Below are 11,522 nucleotides of genomic sequence, written 5' to 3'. Positions count from 1 at the left end.
TTTTTCAGACAATAAATTCAGATAAAACTATTCTTACACACAGTATAACACTTAAATATACATGAAACAAACATGGAAGAATGTAAATTGTCCTTGTCCACCTTAAAATTTCACAACTGATACTAGAGAAATCGTACAAGAACCTTTGGACCAACAGTAATTTGAAAGGTAAGCTTCTGTTTATATATTTCTTTAATTTCGTACACTATTTTTTGCTTCATCTCAAACACTGTCTTTTATTCGAACATGTTCAAGTTAAAAGCATTTGAACATTCTTTTTGTTTCCCTTTTACATTGTAAGTTTGTTCATCTTAATCATTGTGTATTTATTTAGTATATGAAGGCTTGGCGGACTAAGCTAATTAGCAAAATGCAAACACTAGTTAAAATAATCAAGAAAGTTCAATCCTAATATAATTGTTGAACATTGCTAATTAACAAGTATCGTAAATATATTAGTAAAGAATCATTTTACACACTTAATCATAATGTTTTCAGTTACATAAAAAATAAGTATTAAATTATTTTTATATTTTTAATATAATAAATGGATTTATTTTTATCAAATATTTATTTATATTTTCTTTACTAAAGTCTTATCTGTGAATCATCTTATCTCCATGCTATTTGTATGTCTTCATTTTATATTGGTATGCTCTTTAATTAACTAAGATTTTGAAGTCGTCTTTGTCTCTTTTACAGAGTCCATATATGATAGAGATTTTCATGTTCATGTCAATATATAGATAATAGTTATTTTCCATTAACTAGATTTATAATATATCTATTGTGAGAGAATCGACAACAATATATATTTCTTGATGGCCACTGAGCAGGGTAAAGGATAATCTTCTACATATTAAAGGATCTTTTTAGTATTTTTTTTGTAAACATAACTTCATTAAGAAGAGTACTTAGGTACTAGAATCCGACTACATCAGTGTAACAAGCTAAATAAGAAATAAAAAAGACTATTAATTAGCAATTGTTTTTAAGCATAATTGTTTTCATCTTGGCAGCTTATGACTTGGTTCTATCAAGTACGTGATCATTGTAAAATCTCTTTCTCACAGAGTGAGCTGAATTTATGAACCTCTGTGATATATTGTCAGCTACATATTTTGTATTCTAACCAAATAATAATTAGGTTAGCACTTTGGAGTCCATTCACTCAAGACTTAACAATGATTTTGTCAGAACTTTTTAAAAATCACAGACGTTATGGATCGATAACAAGCTGCGGAGAAAATAAATATTATCATATTCAAACTTAATTATTACAACACCCATAACTGGCTGTTCACAATGTCCCAGAAAGCAATTAAAGATACTCAAGATGCAAGTATATTCAATCTTTATTATGTTAACTAGCAGTATGTAGCCATTCTGTTAACTCTCTTTTTTCTCTTCCAATCATTAATTATAGGTTTGTATCTTCAAGAAATGAAATGTACTTAGATTGCTTTAGCAGAATATTACAGATGTAGTTGTACTGATTATAGCTATATAGGCATTTGTATTTCATATTACAAAGACAATTTAATGTCTGACAGGTCAGGTAGACTACTTTCTATAATGCTGATTTTCTACCTACTGTCAGCAGAAACTGGTTTATTATGTTATGATTTTCTTATATAAAAGGAATTATAACCATTAATTGACTGTTGAATCTGGATCACATTCAAGAACTAATGTGAACTTTTAAATTTAATAGTTAAGTATTTGACCAAGGGTAACAAACTAATTAAGGTTTGGAGGTGATACAAGAAGTTGCATAAATTCTTTGGTCTTTGGGTCTAACTCTAAAAGATGGGAAGTTTACATAGAAAAGTCTATCCATTTGGTTTATGTGGATCTAACTAAAATGATTATATCAGTGGAAGCCTAATCTATCATTTTCTACCATCAATATTTCCTGTAATTAGTGTAGTTTGAGTTTGATGGAGAAATTAGGGCGTTTAATAAGCTCAGAGGCAGCGCTCAAATGATTCCTATACTTTTGTAGCCCTATATACACAATGTATTCTTCTATTTATTTGTTTTGGTAGAGTTAAAATATATTCATGCATCAGCAAAGAACACACAGACTGATGACTTATCTAAATGTATCTATAAAGTTGTTGGTTTCTGTAAGGAAATTATAAGAGAAATTTCATTAAAAAAAATTAATAAGTTGTATACATTAGAGGCGTTTGGTAGAGAAAATTATTTTTACCCTAAAAATCATGATTTTCAGACATAGTTAAAATCTATGTAGTTACCCATGAAGATTTTGGAATATATTCGTGTAAGATTTTTGAGAATTAAAGATTTTATATTTGATTACAATTATATATTTTTGTGTATTTAAATATATTTTTTTTTATAAAAATATCCTTTATTAAAATAATCTTACGTTACAATAAATGTTACATATAGTGACATAAAAAAGTGTCACTATAAGTATAATATATGTAAGTATATATCTATTTGGCATATAGCTACACATAATTTTAGTGTTGATTTTGAATGAGATATAACAACATATTTTATGTGTCACTATAGCTTATACCCACACTTTTTAACAATATACCAACATATATTATATTTATTATGTAGGTAAAAGTAATTTTTAGGGACACTTATTGTGTCACTATAGGATATGTATCACTATATGATAATTTTCTTGTAGTGTAATTATTATTATTATTATTATTATTAATATTAATATTATTATTATTATTATATATATATATATATATATATATATTCAAATTTTTTTATAAATATGACAATAAACTTTTTTTTTATGATCTTACTTTGTTGAAGATAATAAAAAATTAATTACATGTATGAACAAATGTTTTATATTATAATATTTGCATTTGATAAAACTTAAACTATTTTAAAAAGTTAAAAATTTATAATTAAGATTATTTAAATACAAAATTCAACAAAAGAAACAAATAAAAAATGTTATCTTATAATTAAGAAAAGTATAAAATACATGATTTCATTTCATTAAAATAAAAATAAAAAAAAGTGTTAACAAATATCATTAAACTGTAGAAATAAAATAAATTTTAATAATATTATTAAAATTGACAAAATAAAAAATAATAAGATATAAGAAAGAAATTAAAAAAGAGTGAGAGAGGGAGAAGGAGGAGGAGGAGAGAGAGAGTAAGAAAGAGGGAGATTGGGAAAGGGAGAGAGGGGGAGGGGGAGTGAGAGTGAGAGTGAGAGAGAACAATAGAGAGATAAAGAGAGAGAAAGAGAAATAGAAAGCAATGTATTAAAAATTGGATCGGACCGGTCGGTTAGACCGGTTGAACTGGGAACCAGTGGTCTAGCCAGTTCGAATCTTAAGTTATATTGGTTATGTATTTGGCTTATCTCAAATTGAATTGAACCAGTCAATTTTTTGATTCGAGCAGTGAACCGATGGGTTAAACTGGTTCAACTACAATTTTTTTAAGGGATCATAAACTACAAAAATAACAATGAAAATTGAATCTTTTAATGAAAGAGTAAAAAGTCTTATTAAATATAACAATAACTACTTATTCTAATATATTTGTTTGTAAAATATGCAACCTTAAATAACTTGTATAGTATATTAATTTTAAATTATATATTTAATAATATAATATCTATGTAGATATTACATATATTATTTTGTGATATCAACTACAAGCATATTATATATGTACATATTATTTATATTTTTAATTTGTATTAATATATAATTTAACATGTAATTTTTTTAATGTATTTTTTATATAAAATAAAAATAAAGATAATTTTAAATAAGATAGAAAATTGAAATTTAAAATAGGATATGAATTTATTGAAATTTATAAGTATAAAATATATTTAAGATGAATATATTTTAAAAAAATTTTAATAAAAATCGAGTCATGCGGTTCAATTAATGACCTTCTAGTTTAACCTTTGACCCACTAACCCAGTACCCTAACTGATTTGAAGACCGATCTAATTTTTAAAACTATGATAAAAAAAAGAGAAAAAATGAGCAAGAGTTGGATTTCTAACCCTTCTCATAAGAATTCTTTTTTTGGGAAAGTGAGATAAAAATGATTTTCAAAAAAATAATATTTTCTAAGAATCTTATTTTTTAAATTGATATCAAATATGAAAATTTAATATTTTTAATTTAAGATTCTCAAATAAACTAATAACTTCTTCTCTATCAAACACCTTTTACAATCATCTAAAAAAAATATAATAAAATCTTAGACAACCCTACAGCGATAGAACTTTAATGTCTAGTTTAGTTAGGTGGAATATATATAGAGAGAATCTAGTAGAAAGGTTTAGTACATAGGTAGAACTCATGTGAATGTATAGTATTCTTTGTTTGCAACTCAGAATTGTAGGACAGAACAATTCAAAACTGGATCTGAAATTTTATTTGTTGAAATCCACTAAGAGAAATATATCAACATTTAATTTATAGTAGTGGACCAAAACATAGAGGAAATTTAATTTTCAACAGAGATTGACTTATCAATAAATTGTACTATATTAATATGGTTAGAACCACATGTTAAAGTAAAGGCTTAAATCGTTAATTTATATATGATTATCACTTTATTATCAATACATTGTGATATAGAAATTTTCAAAGAATGATTGTTTGACACTCCAAAGAGTGTATACAACCTTGGTAGAAAATAAAAAGGAAAAACAATGATAAATTTAAGAAGAAGGAAAAAAGAGATAATAAAATAATGTGTATTAAAATTAGAATGCAAAAAAGATCAAGATATTTTTTTTACTCATATTCTTACAACTCCTCTCTCACTAATCTAATTCCCAGTAGTCGTCATTCCCGTTTCCTGAGGCATCCAAAACATAAATTCTCCCGGATTTGTATTTTCCATAGAAGTGATTTGGCAGGTATCAAAACAAATATCTTAGTCTGTTAATTCTATTCTAAGAGGTATATAACTATGAGTCTTCAAACAAGATAAAGGATTTTAGCAGTTCCAAAGCTGCGTGAATCTGCTAATTAAGGTCACTAACTATATTAGCAGTTCCATAACTATCCGCTAATATTGCCCTATGCGCTCAGTGTTTGAGATATTACTAATAATGTACGCGTGTTAAAAAAGTACTTTTCTGTAGTAGTTGTATATCTACCCCTATGCATGATTTTAGCTTTCGTACAGAAAAAAAGCTTCTTAGTTAGTAGTTTCTACTTTCGGTAATACACATAAAAACTCGTGCACGTTGGATTTAGTCCGTATAAGCTAAAATTCACTAATTCAGTGATTAATTCATGTTGTCAATTTGCTGATAGACGTTTGTCTTTACACACACACACACGAACTTCATGAAACAGAACGTTTGAGTGTGTTTTCATTTCAACCTTGAACATTCCCTGTGCCCTTTTATATATGTAAAATTTCCATTAACTTCGGATACTATAAAATGATTAAGGAAAAATATATTAATTAATACTCATTTAATTATTTAAAGTAATTATTAGACAACTCAATAAATTTTAATTTTATGACTATAATTATTGCACAACAACACTTTTACATTATCAACATATGCATTCCAAATAAATTCTATATATAGTATAAACAACTTTTAATCCAATAATCAAATTTTTCTTTGGTAAAACTAATAACCCCATTAAAGTTTATAAGTTATACACTAAGATATGAAAATGTAGCTGATTGAATTGAAATTATTTAGTCAAATTAACCGATAAGATAATTAGTAAATGTAAAATGACATATTACAACGTTTTAATTTTTTTAAATAATATTTACTTACTTACATTTATTAAAATATTATTACAAATTAAATTAATAAGTTATTGTTTCTCAAAATTAAAGTTTTACATCGAATAAAATAATAATAACTAGTTTAGAATGTCTTTACCCTACATCAAAGGACTTGCAAGCGTTATAAATTATAAGTGATAACACCATCACTACTAGATTTTAATTCTTTAACAACATTTTCTTTCTTATATTTGTCAAAATTTTACTATATATTGAATAAATATGTTATTTTGTAACATTTTTTTTGAAAAATGTCATTATAGATAGAGTGACATATTTTATTTCAATATTATTCTTTCTAATTGTTTTCAAAATTAAAGTCTCATATCGAGTAAAAAAAATGTCACATTGGTTATTTTGCAACATTTCTTTTGAAAAATATTACTATAATTACTTCTAAAATCAAAGTCTCACATCGAGTAAAAAATATATATTTCTCTCATATCTAATTGTTATCCATAATTAAAGTCTCTACATCGAATAGATGAATGACTCATAAAAAGTATATATAATCATATAGTTATACTTAAGATAAATAAATTTTAATATTTTATACATAATTAGTGGTGACTAATTAAGAATGTCTTTGAAATTTTTTACCTAATCATGTAAAAATATTATTAAAAGTCTTTAGCAACTTAAAAACTACTTGTGTTATAGTGCATCTATGCCACAAAAATAAATTAACAATATTTATACATTATTAATAAAAGTAAGCTACTTTTGTTATAGTGATAAAATAGTTTTTATAATGAGAGAATGATATATTAAACAAAATCATTTCTAAATTAAAAAGAATATAAAAAAAATATGAAGTAAATTAATGAGTATAAAAAATGAGAAAGGAAAAAAAATAAAAAATTTATAAACTATTTGAAGTAGTTTATAAAAAATAATCTCTTGAACTAAATCAATCGATCAAACTAACTTTTATGAAATAACTTGTCAAACACATTTCTTTTTAAAATAATAATGGAGACTTAATTTTTAATTGCACAAGGGTGTTGTTCAATTATTTATTCGAGAGAATGTGCATTATTTCATTACCACCTTAAGCATTGAAGGACGTTTGGATAAGAAGTACGTTTTGTTAGTTTCTTGGTTTGCTCCTCGTTCTGAGGTGGTCCATGCCCGTCGCATTTTTAGATTATAGAGTTACAGGCGAACACAGACACAAATAATTTCATCTTATAAAACTTTCTAGATATATAAGCATCGTGATAAAATAAACTATACAAATACAACTTTATATATTTTAATTTATAATAAGATTTATGTGAAAGAAGAAAAATTTCTTCCTTTTATCAGTCCACCTGACTCAATATTAGTAGGGTATTACCGTTTTGATCAAATTCAAATCAAGAGAGGAAGAAGAACAATTCAAACATTTAACAATATAGTACCAAGATTTGAAATCTCAATCCAAGATTTGGATTTTAATATCTTTATTTTCCATTTCGCAATTCGCATATAGTGATAAGTAATTATTAGCCTACCCAAAAAACTGAAAAAGAGCATGGAATAATTTTATTAATTAAGTAAGTAAATAAATAAATAAAAAGATAATCATTTGCTCACCAGATGAAAGCGACCTTTAAACATGGTTCGCTTCCAAGTTGTCTCCTCCTTCTATCATCCAAAAGTCAATAACTTCACCTGAAAAGTTGTATGAGAGAGATTTGCAGTTTGGCTGTGACCAAAAGCAAGACAAAACCATAACAATAAGAACATATATATTTGGCTTACATAAAAATTAAAATATTTAACACATACATATATAATTGATTTCTTATTTTATTTAACCTATATTCTTACTTTTTATTTTTTTTTATTTTTATTCAAGACAGTAAACTTAATTGTCAATTTCACAGTAGAGAAAACTCCTAATAACAAAGTTTTTTCTTCTTCTTTTAATCCACCACCCAGGTTTTTAAGAAACAATTTGAAAGAATTTCAGCTCATGAAATCAATAAATAAAACTCATATACGGAAAGTGAAGGGGTATAACAATCTTCTTACATTTTGGTTTCTTATCAGTTAGATACTGAAAAAACGTTTTATCTAATTCTTCCGTTAACACTTCGTATGAACTGAAGTTGTACCAAGTCCCCAAATTGAAAAAAAATTCCATGGTAGACCCACATACATCCATACTTAGAAAATGAGGCCAAGTAATTAACAATGTAACATGATGCAACAATCAGTATTATATATATGTAGTATGTATCCTGCTATAGCTTCCACGATAAGACTTCATGACAGTCTCACTCTCACACAAACAAATTAAGAAAACAAGCTCAAGATATTGACAAGGAAAAAAAAAGATAAGAGAGAAAGAAGTTGTACGTATATAAATAGTTTACCTACAAGAAGAACTTGTTGACCAGAAGCAGAATAATATTCAGCATGGAAGCTTGGTACTGTACGTAAATAACCTCAACTCAAGAGAAAGAAACTCCTGGAAAGAACAGTTGAGTAGCAGAGTAGCAATAACCTCGAGAGAGTAAGAGTGAGAATGAGATAAACATCTAACTCTAAGCCTCACTAATTAAACTTCAGCTACTTACAGGTATACACAGCTGACAGCACATGAGGTTAGGTTACATATATATATATGCTATTTGCAGAAGTGTTCGATCACTGCCTGTTTTGGTTTCTTCTGCATGCTAGCTAAAGACCACATATTACTAGCTTAGAGGTTCTGGCATCCTACCATGAGTACCATAATAGGAAATAAAGTAAAGATTAGAAATGAGAAATTATTATTAGCCTCTCTTGAACAACATTCTGATGGGTAGAAACAAATAAAGTCTTAATTGATATGAAGTATTTTGAATAATGACAAAAAAATAAATATAAAAGTTTAAGTTTAAAATAGAAAATATCAAATCAAAAAATAAATAATTCCACTGAGATCATAAAAACTTGAACTGCCTCACAATTTCTCGCGAACAGAATCTTGAAAGATAAGGAATGATTTATGAAGTAGTTTTTGCAATTTACTGCTGTTACTAGTTCAGAAAAAATATATGTAGATCTGATCATTCATATTTCATAATCATGATGAGTGCATGGCATGCAGGTGCTGTAGTACTTGTACGTCTCTCTTTCTCCCTGGGCCGTATGTAACAGCAATAAAATAAACATGACATTGCTGCAAAGCTGATCTGAAGAGCACAGATACCCAATATTATATTGGAGAAAAATGATGTTCTTAGATCACTCTGACTGAAGTCTTCAGAAATTTCGAAATTGGTACGTTTACATGTATGTATGGATGCAGCACTGTCTCATCGGATTTTGTAAGCTAGACGTAGATCATGACCCATCCCTGTCTTCAGCTATTTTTCTGGGTCTCATGTGAATTAGGAGAATGCCAAGACTAGTTACCTACCCCACCTTATTCATCACTCTTTACCTAATCCCTCTCACCTACACAAGAACATAGTCTAGCACATTACTACGTGTTTATGGTATTAATCATTTCTATATTAATTAGGAAAAAAATACACAATGAACACTTTGATCTCTAGAATTAAAATAACCGTTTAATACATCAAGATTAATATAAGCATTGAGTGTTTTACAATTTTATGCTATAACATTTTCATAAATCGAGTTCAAATTTTTATAAGTTTAGTAAATAACTTTAACAACGTGCCCTGCCTATAACCAAACATCTTCGTCCAGTAAGTGTAAGCGATGTCCTGAAGTATGAAGAATTGATAATGCTCTCATGATTGATTCTTAATGTTGCTAATGAATATTTTTTTATGTAAATGTAGATTAATTTTTAGTTATTAGCTTTAGAATACTACTTAAATTATGTTTTTTTTATATATATTAAAAAAAAACTACCCTGAAATTTTAAAAAAATTACCCTAACCTAAAACGTGAACCTAGCTGCACACCATGCATGTCCATTATTTTAATATCAATTCCCCCTTTTTACATTAATTAACAGCACTTATATAGCTTATTTTTCTTTGACTGTCAGAAATACAATTTTGACTAATATCTTTGCATACTTTTAAATTTAGAAACATTAGCCCTAGCTATCTACAGGTCATGATGGATATCTCCTTTGATTAACATTATATGCAAAAGCCAAAATTAATTTGACCAAAACTATACTTGGTTTTGCATTGGACTATATATCTAGAGATGAATGCAAACTGCCTATTGAAGGAAACCTTCGTTCCAATCATGACTGAGATTCTAATTTGTCAGAGAACACTGCACCAGTACAACTTTACAGAATGAAGTATATACAATTTGACGTATAAACTTGTTATAATAAAACTGAATTAGGTTAGGGATCCAGTTATTATGTTTTTATTATTAGTTTATTTTTGTTAAGTGGATGCTTTTTGTTGTAAACTTTTAGAAAAAGAGAAAAAAAGTACAAATTTTATTTTCCTACAACTAATTATAATTAAAGACGTTACGTCATTAGTCAATTACGAATTTCAAATTTATGAAGACACATTGCCAGTAACCTTTGGGATAAGGATGCTGATTGCAAGTTAATTATTTGGGCTTGGTAGGGTCCAGTAGGTCTGAGGCAAATTGGCCCAGAGGCTGAATTCAGAGAAAAAAATATGGGCCTGATAAAAGCGGAAGGAGATATTTTAGGTTATGATATATACACTTCCTTTTTTTCTATAAGCACACCTTCTTTTTAAAAAAAAAAATTAAAATTTTAAAATATTCTTAATTTTTAAATTTTTAATTTTTAAATTTTTAATTTTACATTTATAACATTTAATTTAGTATTTTTTTTCACATATTTTCCCTTTTTTTTTTCTCAATTTTTACATGTACTCCCTTACCTTTCCTTTATCTCACCTATTTTAGTAGCATGTAAAAATTAAAAGAAAAAAGAAAAAAAAGAAGAAAGTAGCGAATTAAAAATTAAAAATGTAAAAATAGAAGATTTAAAAAAAAACTATAATATTTTATAATTTAAAAAAAAAATATAAAAGAAATGTACTTATAAAAAAGGAGGTGTATATATTATGAGCCGATATTTTATTGTGAGCGAGCCAGTATTTCGGACCCTGACAAGTCAAGTAAGGTCAAAGTTGAATCCAACCATGACACTGTAAACAAAAGTAAAAATGATAATTTATTTCTTAACCAATGCCCATAATTTCTGGCATAATATATCTGATCAATACAAGTTTAACACGTTAAGCATTTGGTTAGAAACTTAGAATATCTTAAATAAATCTTATTTCGATTCACCCACGTTTAATAGAATTTGCTCACATTCTTATTAGGGTATGTTTAAGAAAGTCGCGTTGATTTTTTGAAAACCTTATTGGAGAAGGTTGATTGCAATAGCAGAGAATTTGGCTCCACTCCACAGTAATATTTCGAAACCTTATAATGTAAGTTAAACGGTTATCTATAGCTATATTTAAGTTCATAATTAACTACTTTTTCCTCTTCATTTTTTTTAATTTTATCTTAAATTTTTAAATAATAAAAATATGAAAAATTAACCATTCAAATAATCACTCAAATAAATTAATTATCTCTAACCACTTAAATTTTTAAATCATTAAACACCTTTATTGTTTAACCTCAATTTTAAAATTTAGAGACATAAAATACCTCAATCTTACTAGTATAAGTAATTTAAGTTCTTAATAAAAAAAATTAAGAAGGATGCATACTTGAGTAAGTATTAGTTTGAGATAGATTAATGGAAAATTA

Source organism: Cajanus cajan, chromosome 4, assembly GCF_000230855.2.
Source record: "Cajanus cajan strain Asha chromosome 4, NIPB_CcT2T_4, whole genome shotgun sequence".
NCBI classification, from domain to species: Eukaryota; Viridiplantae; Streptophyta; class Magnoliopsida; order Fabales; family Fabaceae; genus Cajanus; species Cajanus cajan.
The sequence above is the reverse complement of the archived record's forward strand: the minus strand, read 5'-3'. Positions refer to the sequence as shown.